The sequence below is a fragment of the Silene latifolia genome, chromosome 9, assembly GCF_048544455.1.
Source record: "Silene latifolia isolate original U9 population chromosome 9, ASM4854445v1, whole genome shotgun sequence".
Lineage (NCBI taxonomy): Eukaryota > Viridiplantae > Streptophyta > Magnoliopsida > Caryophyllales > Caryophyllaceae > Silene > Silene latifolia.
This window is the reverse complement of record NC_133534.1, coordinates 78,454,177-78,472,121: the sequence shown is the minus strand read 5'-3', so window position 1 is coordinate 78,472,121 and position 17,945 is coordinate 78,454,177. Positions and strand designations below refer to the sequence as shown.

The window sequence follows — 17,945 nt, the reverse complement described above, 5'->3', positions numbered from 1 at the left end:
TAAGGGTCATGCTACCATGGCATCTTGGCCCCTCCTTCTTCAAGACATCAACAAAGAGGTACACATGGACAAGGCAAAATGCAAGAGCCCTTCTCCTAGCCACCTCCGAGACATTGGCATCTAATCGATTTGAAAAGATGTTGATAAGAAGCAACATGTCCACACCATGTGGAGCAAGAAGAAAGTTGATTTGGCTTGTTGATAAGCCCAGCATGGAACGGAATTTCTCCTTGTAGCACAACCGAGTCAGAGGAAGCACCGGAACACAACCCGGCCACCTACCAATGGCTCCAACTTTTTCGGCAAGAGGACAAAGCTCACCTTGAAAACGAAAACATGGTGTTTCGAATCCCAAACCGAGAACATGCTTCAAGAAATTAAGGTTGCACCTTGACTTGACGAAGCACCAACAATTGCCCAACTCCCATGCAAACAAGTTGATACTTTTCGGGAGGCGACAAATCTCGGCACCATTGTCGCAATGCGTTCTCAAAAGCATCCATGAAATATTTTTGTGGAAGAAGAAGAGGTTTTGTGGAGATGTTTTTGTGTTTCGGATGATGAAACAATGAAGCGTAAACGTCCCTATTTATACAAAATGATCAGCGCATTTTTCAGAAAAAGGGGAGAGCCGGCTTCCATCACCAGGCTGCTCGCGCCTCTTTAGGCCTTCCCCAGGATTCCCGTTGTTGACTTCTCTCTTTCAACTTGTGCTTTCTCCTGACATCTCAAATCTCCCGCCAGGAAGCTCGCGCCTCTTCGGGATAATCCAAAGACATTTTGTGTTTCCTCACACTCACATTTCCTTGTTTTCGCGTTTTACGAAATCCGACACGGTTTCCATGACGCAGCTTTCAACATACGGATTTTTCTTTCTTTCTTTTTTTAAGGGCGGAAGGGCTAGTCGCCCCGATCCGCGATGGATCGTTTACATGTCAGTCGAAATTACAAAAAAATTTCGCTTTTTCGCAATTTTCCATCAAAAATCAAAATCGAGAATTGATAACACGACATCAATTTTCATCAAAATTAAAGCACTCACAAATTCGAGTCTTGACCTCAAAAATCAAAAATCAAATATACTCGCCAAAAATCCTTTTCTAAAATTCTTTCCTGACGGTTTGAGTTTGAATTTTATTGAGTCAATTTCAATAATTTCGACGCAATTTAATTCACGACATGAGTTAATTGCTCAAATTTTCAAATCAATTCCTTTTGAATTCCGAACGTGACGATTTGTCACGGAATTTTTAAAATTCATTTCAAAATTTCAATTTTAACTTCAAGTCATCTTGGTTAATTTTGGTTTTCGATCAAATGCTTTACGTGTTCTCAATCAAATGCTTCTACGTGTTTGCATTTTTGCATATGTGCTATCTGTTGCCTGTTTTTCTACACTAACGATGCAGGCCCTAGTGCGAAGCAAAAGGAGAATCGACAGCCGACAGCAATCCTCCAAAACACAACACAAAAAAAGCCAAAAATCACAAAATGAGCTACAATCCAAAAACACATATATACAAACCGCCTCACGCAAAATGTAAATATGTACAAACAAGATCCAATACAGATATCTATCATACAGACACTGGCCTAAAACAACCATCTATCATACAGACACTGGCCTAGGACAACGAACTGGGGGCTATCTGCCACCTACCGAACTAAGCACTCCCTACCCTTCCAATTAGAAAAGAAAGGGAGCAACATAGGGAACAGAGGAGCAACAACAGAAGCAGAGGTGGTTACCACGACAGTAACACCTCGTTCCTGCTCCACGACAAAAATGAAGACAGTGTCTTGCAGACTTCGGATGATGAGGAGGCCAAGAACCGTGATGCGATGCACCACCCCGGTGCTGACCCCCAATCATCAGCCATCCTGTCTATGAGCCACAATGAAAAGGACAAGTCGGCCACATCAGGCGCCTCTCCTCCTCTACGGAAGCATCCTCCACGACCGCCTCAAATCCGGCAACCTCCTCGGTCATCTCTTCCCCTCCAGGATCATCCTCCTCCTCCAAAACCTCAACAACGGACCCCATAGGTCCCAGACGATACCCTATGATCAAAAGAACAAACAAAAAAACGTCAGCCAAAATTTCGGCATTACGACGACATGAAATGGATAAATCCAAAAAACGCAACCTGCAATACAAAACAAGGGCAATCCCGCCCAAAATCCAACCAAACAAAACAATTAAAAAAAAAACAAGAATTCGAATGACTCGCCCATCTTTTCAAGCAAAAGACGAGTCAAAACCACAAAAACGGCATTTCGAGACCCCTACAAGGTCCGCCAACAACCCAAAATACATTCCCGGCACAATGGGGATTTTTCTACGGTTCAAAAAGGCAATTCATACGCTAATTTGAGCCCAAACCGGTCAAAAATTCAAAAACGACCGCAAAAAGGCAAACGTGATTTTTCACACCTCAAGGTGACCTACACTACCGATGAGGTCCATTTCAAGGCAAACTGACTCAATTCAAGCCCAAACAGGCGCTTATTTTGTCAGACATAAGACCGTCACAAAAGGCAAAAATCCAATTTTGCCTACAAATACCCAACAAAGGTCCATAAATGGCAAATACGGGTTTTCCCAACTACAATGCAACTTAGTGGAACCCACTACCCAAGCAAATAAACTTGGCGTTGCGAAATGAGACGGTTTCTCACCTCACTCACGTTTTTCGAGCATGGGGAGCGGGAACGGGGACCAAAATGCAAACTAAAAGCACCCCTATACTCCTAAACAGGTTTCTAACCTAATGCAAGCATCAATTTCACTAGAAATGGGCTCAATCAAAAACGCCCAATTCGATTTTTTTAGGGTAAAATTCCGCCCTAATTCAATCAAGCTAAAGATCAACAAATTTAAATGGATTCAAGAGGAAATACATACCTTGAGATGACATTGTTGATAATGGCACGAATTCAAGCGAACTAGAAGGTCCAACAATGGCGATTTTGGTTTGTTTTTGTCGAAAAATGAAGAAGACGAAATGGTGAATGGGATGCAGTCCAACCTCGCGTCTTTTTACAGAAAAAAGGGAAGCCCCTTTGGTTCGCCAGGTGGCTCGCGCCTCAATCAGGCTTCCCTTACTCTTTCAGCGAATTTTGGGCTTTGGCCCAACTTCCACATAACAAGAATCGGATTTTCATTGACGATATTAAAGGTCGTCATTTTTTCAAAAACAAAAACAAATAGTGAAAATTTAAATTCGCTATTTTCGAAAATTTCAAGCAAGCGGCGATCAAAACCGCCAATTTCAAAAATAATGGTGAAATCGAAATTCACTATTTTCTTTCAAAACTTTCAAAAATAATAGTGAATATTCAAAATTCGCTATTTCATCAAATTTTCAAGCAACGGCAATTAAAACCGTCATTTTCAAAATAATAGCTGGAAATTGAATTCCACTATTTTCGCCACACATGTCAACGGCGGCACATAAACCGTCACTTCGATCAATAGTGAAGGTTCCAAATTCACTATTTCTTTCACATGTCAACGACGGCACATAAACCGTCACTTCGATCAATAGTGAAGGTTCCAAATTCACTATTTCTTTCACATGTCAACGGCGGCACATAAACCGTCACTTCGATCAATAGTGAAGGTTCCAAATTCACTATTTCTTTCACATGTCAACGGCGGCACATAACCCGTCACTTCGATCAATAGTGAAGGTTCCAAATTCACTATTTCTTTCACATGTCAACGGCGGCACATAAACCATCATTTCAATTAATAGTGAAGATTCCAAATTAACTATTTCCATCAAATGTCAACGACGGTACATAAACCGTCACTTCAAACGTAATGGCAGATTTAAAATTTGCTATTTCCTTCAAAATTCAAACGGACGGCGATGGAAACCGCCACTTCAAAATCAATAAAGAACAACGAGTAGCGAATATCCCAAATTCGCTATTCCTTCAAATACAAGCAGGGAGCTTCCCAGCGGAACCCGCTCATTTCAAAAACAGTGATAGTGAAAATTCAATGTCACTATTTCCACAGCTGGCGAGCCTTTGTCCGCAAACATCCAAGGACAGATCCCGAAGATGCCTCGGGTACATTTCCTTATCACAGCTGGCGAGCCTTTGTCCGCAACCTTTCAAGGACAGATCCCGAAGATGCCTCGGGTACATTTCCTTATCATGGCTGGCGAGCCTTTGTCCGCAACTTTTCAAAGACAGATCCCGAAGATGCCTCGGGTACATTTCCTTACCACAGCTGGCGAGCCTTTGTCCGCAAACACTCAAGGACAGATCACGAAGATGCCTCGGGTACATTTCTTTACAATGGCTGGCGAGCCTTTGTCCGAAAACAAGCGAGGACATACCCGAAGATGCCTCAGGTATGACTCCTTCCTATGGCTGGCGAGCCTTTGTACGTAGTCTAATGGACTTTAAACGACCCGCAAGGACAGTCGACAGACTCTTAACTGTTCCCGACGACAGGTCCTTGGCTCGTACCCTCGACTCACCTTGACGTCGCCCTTCCCGACGGCAGGTCCTTAGACCGAATCCTTTCTAGCCGCCTCGACGTCGCTTGGGTCTCCAGATTGTAATCTTCGACTGACCTGGAGCTCTACTTTGACTTTCGCCCTATCCAAGCCTCTGTCAAAGTGGGGGCTCTGTAGATAGCCAGTATCTGCTGAGACTCCAACAAACACCCGATGATTATCGGACTACAACATGCTTTGGAATCGCGGCGTTTGATCGACAGTTTGTGTACAACTTTACGTCGGAAAACTTAAAGTGATTTCGAAAATAAAACATTTCAAAACATTTCAAAAATACCTGGAGTGTTTAATGCATGACGACGGGGTCTCAATGACACTAACTAGAGTCAAAACCGACACCGGATCAAAAACCGACTCAAAAATTCAAATCCCGACTCCAACAACGAGTCAAACCGAGTCAAAAACCAAAAACAAAACATTTCAAACCTTCTACCTTATGTTTTCCCGGATTCATGTTGGTCAAGTACCAAACATGTGACTACAAAACCTAGGATAGAACAAATTATAATTGCGTTTGTTGTGAAAGTGACAACACAACTGGAAGAACCGCGACGTGGCTCGCGCCTCTTTGAGCAGCCCAAGTGGCCATGTCGCTCAAAACTCACACAACCACTCATTTCCCTATAAATACCCCTCATATGCCACCCATTTGAGAGTTACGCGAGTGTCTTCCCCCTCTTTTCTCCCTTAAAATTCTCGACTCGACTTCTTAAGTCACAACCCGACGGGTATTTACGACCTACCGATTGTAAACACGAGCCTTACACATTGTTTGGTACCGTCATCGTGCATTAAATCACTTGACCGACCACTTCGACCACTACACAATCACTAAAATCAAAACACTCTTTTTACTTACCATAGCGGTTTTAAACCGAGTTTTTTCCTATCAAACAAGTTGTTACACTTACGTCGGTCACTCGCCATAACCAAACATGTAAGTATGAGGGTGTAAAACTCCTCTTTTATTATGTTTTCATTTGTTTCATGACTATCACATGCTAAAACGTGCATAACATGAACCTAAACATGGAATAAACGAGCCAAAACTGATTTTTGGTCTGAGGCAGAAGCCCCTTAGGTCGCCAACTTACCCGCGCCTAGATGGGGTGTTCCGACCAGAAATCAACCGTGTTTATTCTCGTCATTTCCCTTTAATTCATTTTCATATTTGTAATCGGTTTTTACCATTCCAAATACTTTCGAACCCTCTTTATTTTATGTCATTTGTTTTAACCATAAAACATTTTTCACCCTTGGTTCCTCATACCATGACAGTTAAATCCGTGTTTCGGTGATAATATTTGGTTAATGACATTTAAAAGGTATTTTAAAACCTTTTATTTCATTTCTTTACATTTTTCAAACAAACATATTAGTCCCCAACACAAAGTCATCCTTGGTTCCACATACCATGCCAGATTTTAACCCGGGTACGATGATGAGTATCGACTAATAACATTCAAATGGACTTAAGGCAATTAGTCCATAATTACTTTAAAAATTATTCATGTCAAGTTTGTCAAATCGAACCCGACACCGAATATTATCCAAATAATGATGATTATTCGAGTCTAGTTCTTCAAATCAACAAATGCGGTCTAAACGACCCCTTCAAGTCAAACCGGGTTTAAACACCCATTTTCAATATGTTTTATAACGTTTTCTATAAGGTCAGAACACGGTACATAAACTGTGGGCTAACCCGCGCCTAAACAGGCCCTCTATTTCTCATTTTCAAAACCAGAGGGAATCCCTTTGTATCACCGGCTGGCTCGTGCCTCATATAGCCACCTGATACAGGGTCTATTCCTTTCCAGCATTAGTCTAGGACGATCCCGACTCCGGTTAGACCGGATATAGGACGGATCAGATGACTATTCAAAATCATATTTGCAAAATGCCTTACTAAGACAAATGGATCTTGTTATGCACCCTAAACCTAATACGGTAAATGGATGTTTAATTTCCATCTTGTATGCAAATCAATCATTAATCCAACTCGACATCTTATACTTGATACTTGGATTAAATCAACCGACTTAGAAAGCTCTCACTTGTTAGGTTTAAATTATTGGATGCGCATTCTTGCATTTAAACCGTTTTATCAACTTTTGCATTCAACCGATCAAGATCGATCAGTAGAGGCCGTTAACGCGGGCGGGATTAGGTGTCTGATTAAAGGACTTCCCAATACGTACCTTCACCTCTTACTCAGAAACTTTGGATAGTTGACGACCTTATCCAGGGCGTACGAGAGTCATTCTAGAGATAGGATGTTAAAGAGGGATGATTTCCTTATCTTTAGTACCTATGTCAAACGCTGCTTTGTGCTTCGATTAGACCGAAGTATAAAGTGGATTTCGAACGGGTTCCAGGCATCCCACAAATGCTTGGTGGCGACTCCGAACATCTCTAATCGTTTGGAGACCCTTACTGAGACAAAACCGACCGATCTAAAACGATCCGGTCGAAAGCATTTTTAGCGCCGCCGAGCGTGGCTTTCAAAAAGACCGTTGTGCGTCCGCGGATAGAGGTGGGCACGCATATAGGCCATGTCCACAGTAGGTAATTTAAAAATTTTTTAATTTGTTTTTTTTAATTGTTTGGATTATTTTTCATTTGTTATGTTTGAATTAAAACAATACAACGTAATCCCATCACGCTGTCATGTTTCATTAACGTTTTGGCACATTTGACGTTTTAAAATCTGAAACGCAAATGTTGTTAATATTACTGTTCATATGCTGGATTTGCCTTTTTGATAGTTCTTGGCAGGCATAAACAAACACAACTCATTGATATTTTTGGGTGGCTAGGTGGCTTTTCATGATGTTGGTCGTCATTAAAGCAGCGAGAAATAGTATATTGCGTTTTAAAGGCATATATATATATATATATATATATATATATATATATATATATATATATATATATATATATATATATATATATATATATATATATATATATACACACACACACACTCACTCACACTCAACAGAAGTGTAGCTTGGCCTTGCTTAGTTCTCAACTGCTTGTTTTTTTTTTACCTATGAATTTTCGACACTAAACATCGATGTATTTATCTAATAATAATGTTACGGTGATAGTAAGCTAGGTATCCCTATTATCAATACTTTGAAAACCTAAGAGGACCTTACCTGGGTCCCATGCTAGCTTTTGTTGTTGTCAATTTAAAGTACTAGTGTGGATGGTACGGCAGCTTGTAATGTCTTAGTCGTATTGGCAACAGACGGTAAACCACAAGACCACCGTTGTCTTTCCATGTCCTACAGGGCGCATTAATACAGTAAATAAAGTACCTAAGCAGCATAAATTATTGCCATAACATATTTCGTAACATTTTTCCGAATACATCAGACTGCAGACTACTGGGTATTAGTCTACGAAATTCGATCATTTCCTCTATAGTTTCTCTCTGCGATAGGGTGGGTTCATCGGCCACACTCTTGTAGATGTGGATGTCAAGCCCCTTTTGAAGTAATCATAATAAGCTCAAATTTAAAAGTTACCTTACAAATCCCATCTTAAACATCACTTAAAAGAAGCCAGTACTTAGAGCATGTTATAGCAATCGGCACACGTGCATTGCGCCGTCACTCGGATTGGACCAAGATCCTACTAAGAATTCCATCATCAGCACATCATATTTCCATGCATTCTGTGGACACACTGATAAAGAATTACAAATGTGTATTTGGTTTTAATAAGCCTATGTGAACATGCGGCAGCGTTCTGAAGTGGGGTAATAAGAAAATTGCGGGAAACAAAATTCACCAAAATAATAGTACATACGATTAGACGACAACAGTTCCTGTAATGAAACCATTCACCAAAGCGTGACGGTGTGAACGCATCTGGCGAGTATATCACCTTCAGGCCAGGTAACCACACACTAAAAGTGTAGGCTGCGTAGAGCAGGTAGAGTTGTCCTTATAATTTGCATTGTAGGCAGTGAGCCAGTAGCAAGCATGTACACCTCTAAAGAGGGCAATTATCAGACGTGATTAAAAAAACTAAAAGAGAACTGAAGTAGAAAGCACGAGACAGATCACGAGTGCAAAGAGTTTAGGGTCAGGGCATGGCCTCTACCTGAATTTTTTTGCAGATGCATTAGGCTTTCACCAGTGGCTTTATTTCCCAAATGTTTAGCGCACAATTTAGACACTTCGCAATTCCTGTTCATACAATCAAGTTGTCCAGTATCGGATACCTATCATATTTGACAATATGATGTGGAATAATAAAACATAAATTAATTTACTTTTGACGTCTTAAATTCGCAAACCTTATTTCATAAATATTCTTCCTATGACTGCATCTATCTGTTGGGGTTGGTGTCCTTAACAGTTAGTGCAAGGACTTATAAACCTCTAAAAGGATCAAAGGGCATACTTTGGTATTATTATCAGTTGATCCACGTTTATCAATAACGGTTGGCTTGCTAGATAAGTTTGACGTTATTGTCATACAGATGGCGGTGATCAACTGGTCCCTAAAAGTCACACCTATAGGATACGTTTTGAGTGACGTGACGGTATGAAAATACTGTCATGTAGATGCCAAAATTGACTAACCAGTTAGTCCGAGTTATTTGACTAGTAATTAGTCAAATATGTGATGTTGAGATATTATATTTAATACGGATTAAATATCATGGGCTAAGGCGAATTAACCAGTTAATTCGTAAAATTAAATGTAAGCAATTTATATTTAATTAATGTATATTGAATATGATTATACAATATCGTCTTTGTCGGACATGTATTAATACTTCAACTAACCCGTGTTATTAGTTGACGTTTTAATAGCCGATAACCGATGACGATTTATAAAAACCGCGTCATATACATTTAGTCATTTGGGTACGGACTACGAGGTAAAATTAAGAGGAAGTGGAAGCCCACTTCCCCATGCATGCCCTCGGTCCAGCCGAACCAAACAAAAGGAGAGGCTCCCTCTCCTTTTGACCTAGACAATTTTATTTACAGAAAAACTAGGGTTTTGGAGATATTTTCTCTCTGAAACTCAGATCTCACATCTCGAAAACCTCACAACAAGTTCTCCCAATATTGCAAGGCAATCGGAGAACACTGTTCTAGCACACGGGCATATCTCAGACGATCTTGGGTGCAACGATTAGGAGGAAATCTGCTTTGATTTCTGTTCTTTACGCCGCAATTTAAAGGACCCGAGGTTGTTACTTGCTTCTTATCGTTTCTCTACTGTTTTTATGTTTTATGACCATATTCACATGTAAATTTTACGTTATAGTCCTACATTTAAAGGGGTAGTATACGGATATTGACCCACAAGTGGTATCAGAGCGAGGCCACATAAATTTTTCTATGTGTTTTTCATAAAACGTTTTTGAAACGATGATTTTGTGCTTCGAATTCCGTGCCATGTATACACGGCTGATTCGGGTTTTGTTTTTGTTGAAACCGTGACATGTTTTACACGGTTTTATCACCTTGTTTTCGATGTGTTTTATACATATTGTTGTTTTATACGGAGATTATAACAATATGTCAAGTTTTATCAAATTGTTAATTTTGTTTTGATGCGTTTTGATCAAAATTGAAATTGATTTTGTCTCGACAAACTGTTTTCACGAGGGTTTTGAAGTTTCAGCCATATAAGCATTCGATCGAGCGTATTTCTACTCGATCGAGTGCTGTTTCTGTCTTGTTTTTGCTCGATCGAGTCCCTGTTGTACTCGATCGACCCTGTTCCAAAACCTTTTGTTCGATCGAGTCCCTGTTGTACTCGATCGACCCCTTTCTAAACCCTACTGCTCGATCGAGTTGTCCTCGTACTCGATCGAGTGGATATGCTGATATAAGTTCTCGATCGACCTCCAGTTTAGTCGATCGAGTACCTCCTGATTAGCATACCCCTCGATCGACTTGCAGTTCAGTCGATCGAGCCCTTTAGTTCCTCGATCGAGCACTTGTGTCCCTGGATCGAGGGATTTAGTCTTTGACAGCTTTGAAAATTTGTTTCTTTTGATTTAAATTTTCTTTTGGCTTCTAAATGTACTTTATACGGATATAGTACACTCGCTATGATTGTGAAACAGTTCACACACGTACCATTAAGTTATTTTAAAGCGTTTTTAAAATGACGGATTGTAATGGATTAAAATTAAATGATAGAAGCGGTTTTATCACATGAATTTTAATCATTAAAAGGTGGTTTGGATAAATTTAACATAATTACGGAATTATGTCACGAATGAATTTGTTTTTAGTTGATGCATTTTATTTATCGTAAATTTATGAATGCCGTGAATGCCTTTTTATTACGTATTTAATTTTTGCAAACGGTTGTAACTTAGTGTGGCCTTAGTAGAACGTGTTACCGTAATGATGGAACACGGTCTTGGTTGTATTTTGAGATCTCGTATCTCCGTTTTGGATTTTTCACTTGTAATTACAGTTTTAATTAGAATGTAAATAGGTTTATATTTTGTAATTTTAATTGTAATTTTTGAGAAGACCAAAGATGGAGACCAGATGCTCACTCCCGCTACTTGGATCAAGATGGAACATCAAGACAAGCTTTACGGGTCCAACGGTGGATTCCAAAGTTGTATTATGTTCTTATACTAGGATAGGCCACACTAGGAAATTTTTATTTACGTTTTTGCATTCCTTATTTATTTTACGCAACGATAATATGCATCATATTCCGCCTAAAAACCAAACCACCTATTTATTGCATGAAAACTGACACATATAGAGGTCACGAGTTAGTTTTCATTGACATTCTCATGTCACACGTTTTAAAGCCATCATCCAAATAAATTCATTCACGACAGACGCTAGTTATTCGTTCACTTAAAATGAATTATAATTTAGTTGATGGGATCTTCCTCGTATAAACTAAAATTGAGAACGGTCTTTATAGGTCAAACTCCAATGAGTCCCTTCTTCGTCGGTAGGCATAATATGACCCCTTCTACGTCGGGTAAGTTGGAACCGATTGACCTATTTTATCTCAACACTATGGTCACTCGTACGATCCTGTGATCATGGTGGACTATAGATAGGATTTACGGAAATCTATCGACCAAGAGTTCTTAAGGAAGAATTAGCTAAACAGTTGGCTTATCAATTTACGGAAATTGAGTCTTGGGATCACTTGTATCATTCTTGAGGGAGATCAATTATGCAAGTGCGAGAGTCTACATGTTTAAAATGAATTTTAAAATAGACTTAAATCACCTCGATGAGTTGCTTATTTCGTTTTGTTTTTCTTTCTTTTTCAAAGTGTAGATCACGTTTTTAAAGCGCTAAACAACAAATGGCTGGTTCAAGTGATAACCCAATGCCAAGTGCCACATTGGACCGTGAGTCCGGGCTTAGGATCTTCATGAATCGGATGAATCGGTCTACTCGATCGAAGAATGATGGATCCAACTTCGCGGACCGGGAGGCGGCATTACGGAATCTTGCCGCTGCTGGCGACGGGAAGCTCAAATATCTCTTGGAGCCCATCCCGGCAAACCCAGGTCCCACGGCTAGAGTGCGAAGTCACCAAGTTTAATGATTTTACGTATGGAAGCGGGTGCGATTAAAAACGTACTCATTTTTGCAATGGAACCCAATTTGCAGAAACGCTTCATAGCCCATGGTGCAAACAAGATTTTCACCACGCTCACCAAGGAATTTTCGAAAGCACCGAGAATCGTGACCTATGAGCATACCACTCGCTTCTTTGATGCGAGACTCGAGAAGGGCCAACCGGTTAGCCCACACATTCTCAGCATGATTGAGAATGTCGAGAAACCGGAGACCTTTAATCGTAACATCAGCGAGAATATTGTTATCGACCGTATTCTTCACTCACTCCACGATGGTTATTCACAATTCAGAGCGAATTACTATATGAATGATTTGAAGAAAACTCCGCATGAACTGCACTCCCTTCTCGTACAGACCGAGAAGGACATGAAGTTCAGTGGGAGCTCGAAACAGGATGTTCTCGTTGTGTCAAACAAAGGGAAAGGTAAGGGCAAAGCTCCGGCAAACCTAATGAGAGGTAAGGCGAAGTTCAAGAAGTCGGGTTCGGGTAAGAGTGGGCCTGGTGAGTCGAGTAACTCATCGGGCATGACAAAGAGCAAGAGTGAAAACATGGAATGCCATCATTGCCACAAGACTGGGCATTGGAGACGCACATGTCCTGTTTATCATGAGGACTTAAAGGCGGGTCGTGTTAAACCTGTTGGTATGTCTTCTCTCTCTTCTACTTTTATTCATATGATTGAGATTAACCACGCAAGTTACGGAACTTGGGTACTTGATCCTGGTTGTGGTTCTCATCTGTGTAATCATGTGCGGGGGCTCCGAAACATCGAACCCCTCGTAAAGGGTGAGGTGGACTGCGTGTCGGGAATGGAGCAAGAGTAGCCGCCATCTCCAAGGGGACATATGTGATCCAGCTTCCTAGCGGATTCGAGTTGTCATTATATGTTGCTATTATGTACCTAGTCTTTCCAAAAACATTATTTAGTTTCTGCGCTTGATAAACTTGGTTTTTCATTTGTAATAGAAAACAATGCTTGCATTTTCTCATTACACGATATGATTTCTGACAAGGCGGTTTCCATGAACGGAATTTATGTTTTAGATCGGACCAATGAAATATTACACGTAATGAATAAAAAGATAAAGGTTGGTGACAAAGATCAAACGTATCTATGGCACTGCCGTATGGGACACATTAATGAGAAACGCGTAAAACAGCTCATCAAACATGGAGCTATCTCGGCCTTTGATTTTCAATCATTTGGCACGTGTGAATCATGTCTCATCGGTAAGATGACTCGGATTTCCTTCAAAGGTGTTGGAATGCGGCTGCGACCTATTAGGACTCATACACACGGATGTATGTGGACCTATGTCAATCACCGCACGAGAAGGCTATAGGTATTTCATCACTTTCACGGACGATTTGAGTAGATATGGCTATGTCTACTTAATGAAGCACAAAAGTGAATCCTTTGAGAAATTCAAAGAATACCAAAATAGGGCTGAGAACCTATTAGGTAGAAAGATTAAAACACTACGTTCAGATCGTGGTGGCGAGTATCTTTCTCACGAGTTTGATCAACACCTCAAAGACTGTGGGATTGCCTTACAGTTAACTCCACCTGGAACACCTCAGTTGAATGGTGTGTCCGAACGGAGAAATCGAACACTACTTGATATGGTTCGATCCATGATGAGTCACACGGTTTTACCTGATTCGTTATGGGGTTATGCTCTTTTGTCAGCCGCTCTAATACTTAACCGAAGTCCGTCTAATGCTGTTGACAAGACTCCATATGAACTATGGAAGGGAACGGTCCCTAACTTGTCCTTTATACGGGTTTGGGGCTGCGAGGCTTATGTCAAGTGGAGACACGAGGATAAGCTCGGCCCGCGATCGGTCAAGACATACTTTATAGGTTATCCTAAAGGAACGCTTGGTCATTACTTTTATTCGCCAACCGAACAACGTGTTTTTGTTGCGGCTAGTGCGACATTCTTAGAGAAGGAATTTCTCGAGAATGCAAAGAGTGATAGAACCTTCGACCTGTCGGAGATTCCAGAACCAAACACCGAGCAACCATTGGAGGAACCTGTTCCTTCAATCCCAACTGCGGTGAATATTCCTGAGGAACCTAGGAGGTCGGGAAGAGTCTCTATTCCTCCCGGACAGATACATTGGTATGGTCGAGGAACATGACATAGATGACGTTCTACTCTTAACGAGTAGTGAACCCGCAACCTATAAAGGTGCCATGACAAGTTCTGACTCAAAGCTATGGCTTGAGGCCATGCAATCCGAGATGGACTCCATGTATGAGAACAACGCCGGGATCTTGTTGACTTACCCGCTAAGGTTCGTCCCCTTCAATGCAAATGGCTTTACAAGATAAAGCATTCTGTGGAAGGTCAAACAGATATCTACAAAGCACGACTAGTTGCTAAAGGTTTCACCCAAGTGCCAGGTTTGCACTACGATGAGATTTTTGCACCCGTAGTTATCTTTGCGTTCCATTCGGATTATCTTAGCGATCGCCGCTTTTCATGACTATGAAATTTGGCAAATGGATGTGAAAACCGCCTTCTTAAACGACTTTTTGGAGGAAGAGTTGTACATGGTACAACCCGAAGGTTTCATCGATCCTAAACATCCTAAGAAAGTGTGCAAGCTTAAGCGTTCCATTTACGGACTTAAGCAAGCATCAAGGAGTTGGAATCATCGCTTCGACCAAGTGATAAAAGACAATGGATTTACTCGATCGGTTGAGGAACCATGTCTATATATCAAGTCGAGTGGGAGCAAGATTGTCTTCCTAATATTGTATGTTGACGACATACTCCTGATTGGGAATGACATACCTCTCTTAACTTCGGTGAAAGTATGGTTGAAAAACCATTTCCAGATGAAAGATCTGGGAGAGGCACAAAGAATTCTAGGCATCCGTATCTATCGAGATAGATCACGACGGATGTTATCTCTCAGTCAGGAGTCTTACATAGACAAAGTCCTAGAGAGATTCAGCATGACTAACTCCAAAAAGGGGTTCCTTCCTATGGCTCCAGGGGTGCATTTGAGCAAGTCTCAGGCACCAGGGACACCGGAAGAAAAAGAGCGCATGACACGGATTCCTTATGCTTCGGCTATAGGATCAATCATGTATGCCATGATATGCACACGTCCGGACGTGGCATATGCATTGAGTATGACAAGTCGATTCCAACAGCAACCAGGTGAACCACATTGGTTGGCTGTCAAGAACATTCTTAAGTACCTCCGGAGGACTAAAGATTGGGCATTGACTTATGGAGGCTCTCAAAAGCTATGCGCAACCGGTTACGCAGATGCTAGCTTCCAAATGGATCGAGATGACTCGAAATCTCAGTCTGGATTCGTTTTTACTCTTAATGGCGCTGCAGTCAGCTGGAAGAGTTCGAAACAAACTGTTACAGCAGATTCTACGACTGAGTCCGAGTACTATGCCGCGTCTGAAGCAACAAAGGAAGCGATATGGATGCGTCAATTCTTACATGGGCTCTCTGTAGTGCCTAGTTCGAATGACCCGATCACCATCTATTGCGACAATAGTGGTGCCATCTTCCAAGCTAAGGAGCCAAAGTCTAGCAACAAATCTAGACATGTACAACGGAAAGCTCATCTAATCCGAGATTACGTAGAGCAAAAGGAAGTAGTGATAGAAAAGATTGCTACTGATGATAACATAGCAGATCCTCTCACTAAAGCATTACGACAAGATAAGCATGAAGGGCACGTTAATTCCATGGGAATCAAACGTGTTCCTGAGTTGTAGTACTTTTTATGGATTAGATTCATTCTCGTTTGTACTCTATACGACATCATCGTTTTGATATTTTATATATATATTTTGTTTTTCATGTGGAATTGTACGACAATTTTGAACACCACAAAGTGAACTGAACAAACATTATAGTTTTTAGTCCTTAATTGCCCACATGAGCTGATAACTCTGGCAATTATTTTGTGACGTTGGTTGATGGTGGGTTCAACGAGCCATAAGTCAACCGGTTGACTGACCAATCACAGAGGCGAGTTATACGGATATCTCGTAGGACACAATTGTGACATCGACGTGGAGTCCTAAATGTTTTATAACATTTGCTGCCCGGTCGTGGATAGGACTTCCATGGTGATCCTAAGAGTCGATTCTTTTGACTATCGACTGTCTCTTGAGACTACGGCAGATTTTGGGTGACTTTGGTTTCTTTCTCACGGTCATCCGTAACAGGGGGCCAAGTAGATTTTTTTCTGGGTCATTTCATGCTGTGCTTAGATCGGAAGGAGTCGAGTTGAAGGAAATATTCAGCCTTTATCAGGTACTCGATATTTCTCGGGGCCACTCGAGGAGTCAGAATCGAAATGCATGGCCATGCTCGGATACGGATTCGTTTTATCAGTTAAGTTACTCTCTAGTCGGGGAAACCACTCTAGATACAGATCGATTGTAAAATACGACCTTTGTGGATCCAGATCTGCAAATTGTTTTACATTGAGTGGGAGAAATTTTAAATGAATATGAGAATCGGTTATCGCACATACACTTGTACGGACAAGTGGGAGTTTGTTGGAGCTTGTGTCCTCCAGTTAGTGCGGATAACGTCATTGCACATACACTTGTACGGACAAGTGGGAGCTTGTTGGGGTTGGTGTCCTTAACAGTTAGTGCAAGGACTTATAAACCTCTAAAAGGATCAAAGGGCATACTTTGGTATTATTATCAGTTGATCCACGTTTATCAATAACGGTTGGCTTGCTAGATAAGTTTGACGTTATTGTCATACAGATGGCGGTGATCAACTGGTCCCTAAAAGTCACACCTATAGGATACGTTTTGAGTGACGTGACGGTATGAAAATACTGTCATGTAGATGCCAAAATTGACTAACCAGTTAGTCCGAGTTATTTGACTAGTAATTAGTCAAATATGTGATGTTGAGATATTATATTTAATACGGATTAAATATCATGGGCTAAGGCGAATTAACCAGTTAATTCGTAAAATTAAATGTAAGCAATTTATATTTAATTAATGTATATTGAATATGATTATACAATATCGTCTTTGTCGGACATGTATTAATACTTCAACTAGGGTTTTGGAGATATTTTCTCTCTGAAACTCAGATCTCACATCTCGAAAACCTCACAACAAGTTCTCCCAATATTGCAAGGCAATCGGAGAACACTGTTCTAGCACACGGGCATATCTCAGACGATCTTGGGTGCAACGATTAGGAGGAAATCTGCTTTGATTTCTGTTCTTTACGCCGCAATTTAAAGGACCCGAGGTTGTTACTTGCTTCTTATCGTTTCTCTACTGTTTTTATGTTTTATGACCATATTCACATGTAAATTTTACGTTATAGTTCTACATTTAAAGGGGTAGTATACGGATATTGACCCACACTATCCACTATAGTTTCAGTAACCTGAAGAACAAACACTTTAGATAAACAATAGTCAATGCAGAAACAAGCAACATACACAAGCAACATACACCCAGTAGATTCTGAAACAATTAACTTTAAATCCAAGTAAACTACATAAACATAAATGGCATGTTATAAAGGCAATTAAATATTGTAACCCAAAAGTAATGCTGATTCCATCCAAATCATAATCACTTTAATATACAGCAATCTAAGAAGATGAATATACACTAGTTACCGGGGTACGCAAAATGACTTGAAATACTATTGCATAAATGTTTTTCCCGAATCTGATCCCAAATCAATGACACATTTAAGTTTAATAATATCAAAATCGAGATCTACTTTTTGAAGGATGGACATGATAACGGAAATGGTACCGCAA

General features: G+C 40.6%; 1 long non-coding RNA gene across 3 annotated transcripts; it reads right to left on the bottom strand.

The window, feature by feature from the left end:
• Positions 1–1,330: 1,330 nt before the first annotated feature.
• On the bottom strand, positions 1,331–8,881 carry LOC141598185 (uncharacterized). Of its 3 annotated transcripts, none has more exons than XR_012523307.1 (5): positions 8,848–8,881; positions 8,652–8,737; positions 8,072–8,180; positions 7,700–7,828; positions 1,331–2,061 (listed from the first exon to the last, which is right to left on the bottom strand). It is a non-coding gene; the product is annotated as an uncharacterized LOC141598185 (long non-coding RNA). The 3 variants fall into 3 exon arrangements; XR_012523308.1 differs by having other exon boundaries at positions 8,072–8,177; XR_012523306.1 differs by lacking the exon at positions 8,072–8,180 and having other exon boundaries at positions 1,334–2,061.
• Between the last annotated feature and the right edge of the window lie 9,064 nt (positions 8,882–17,945).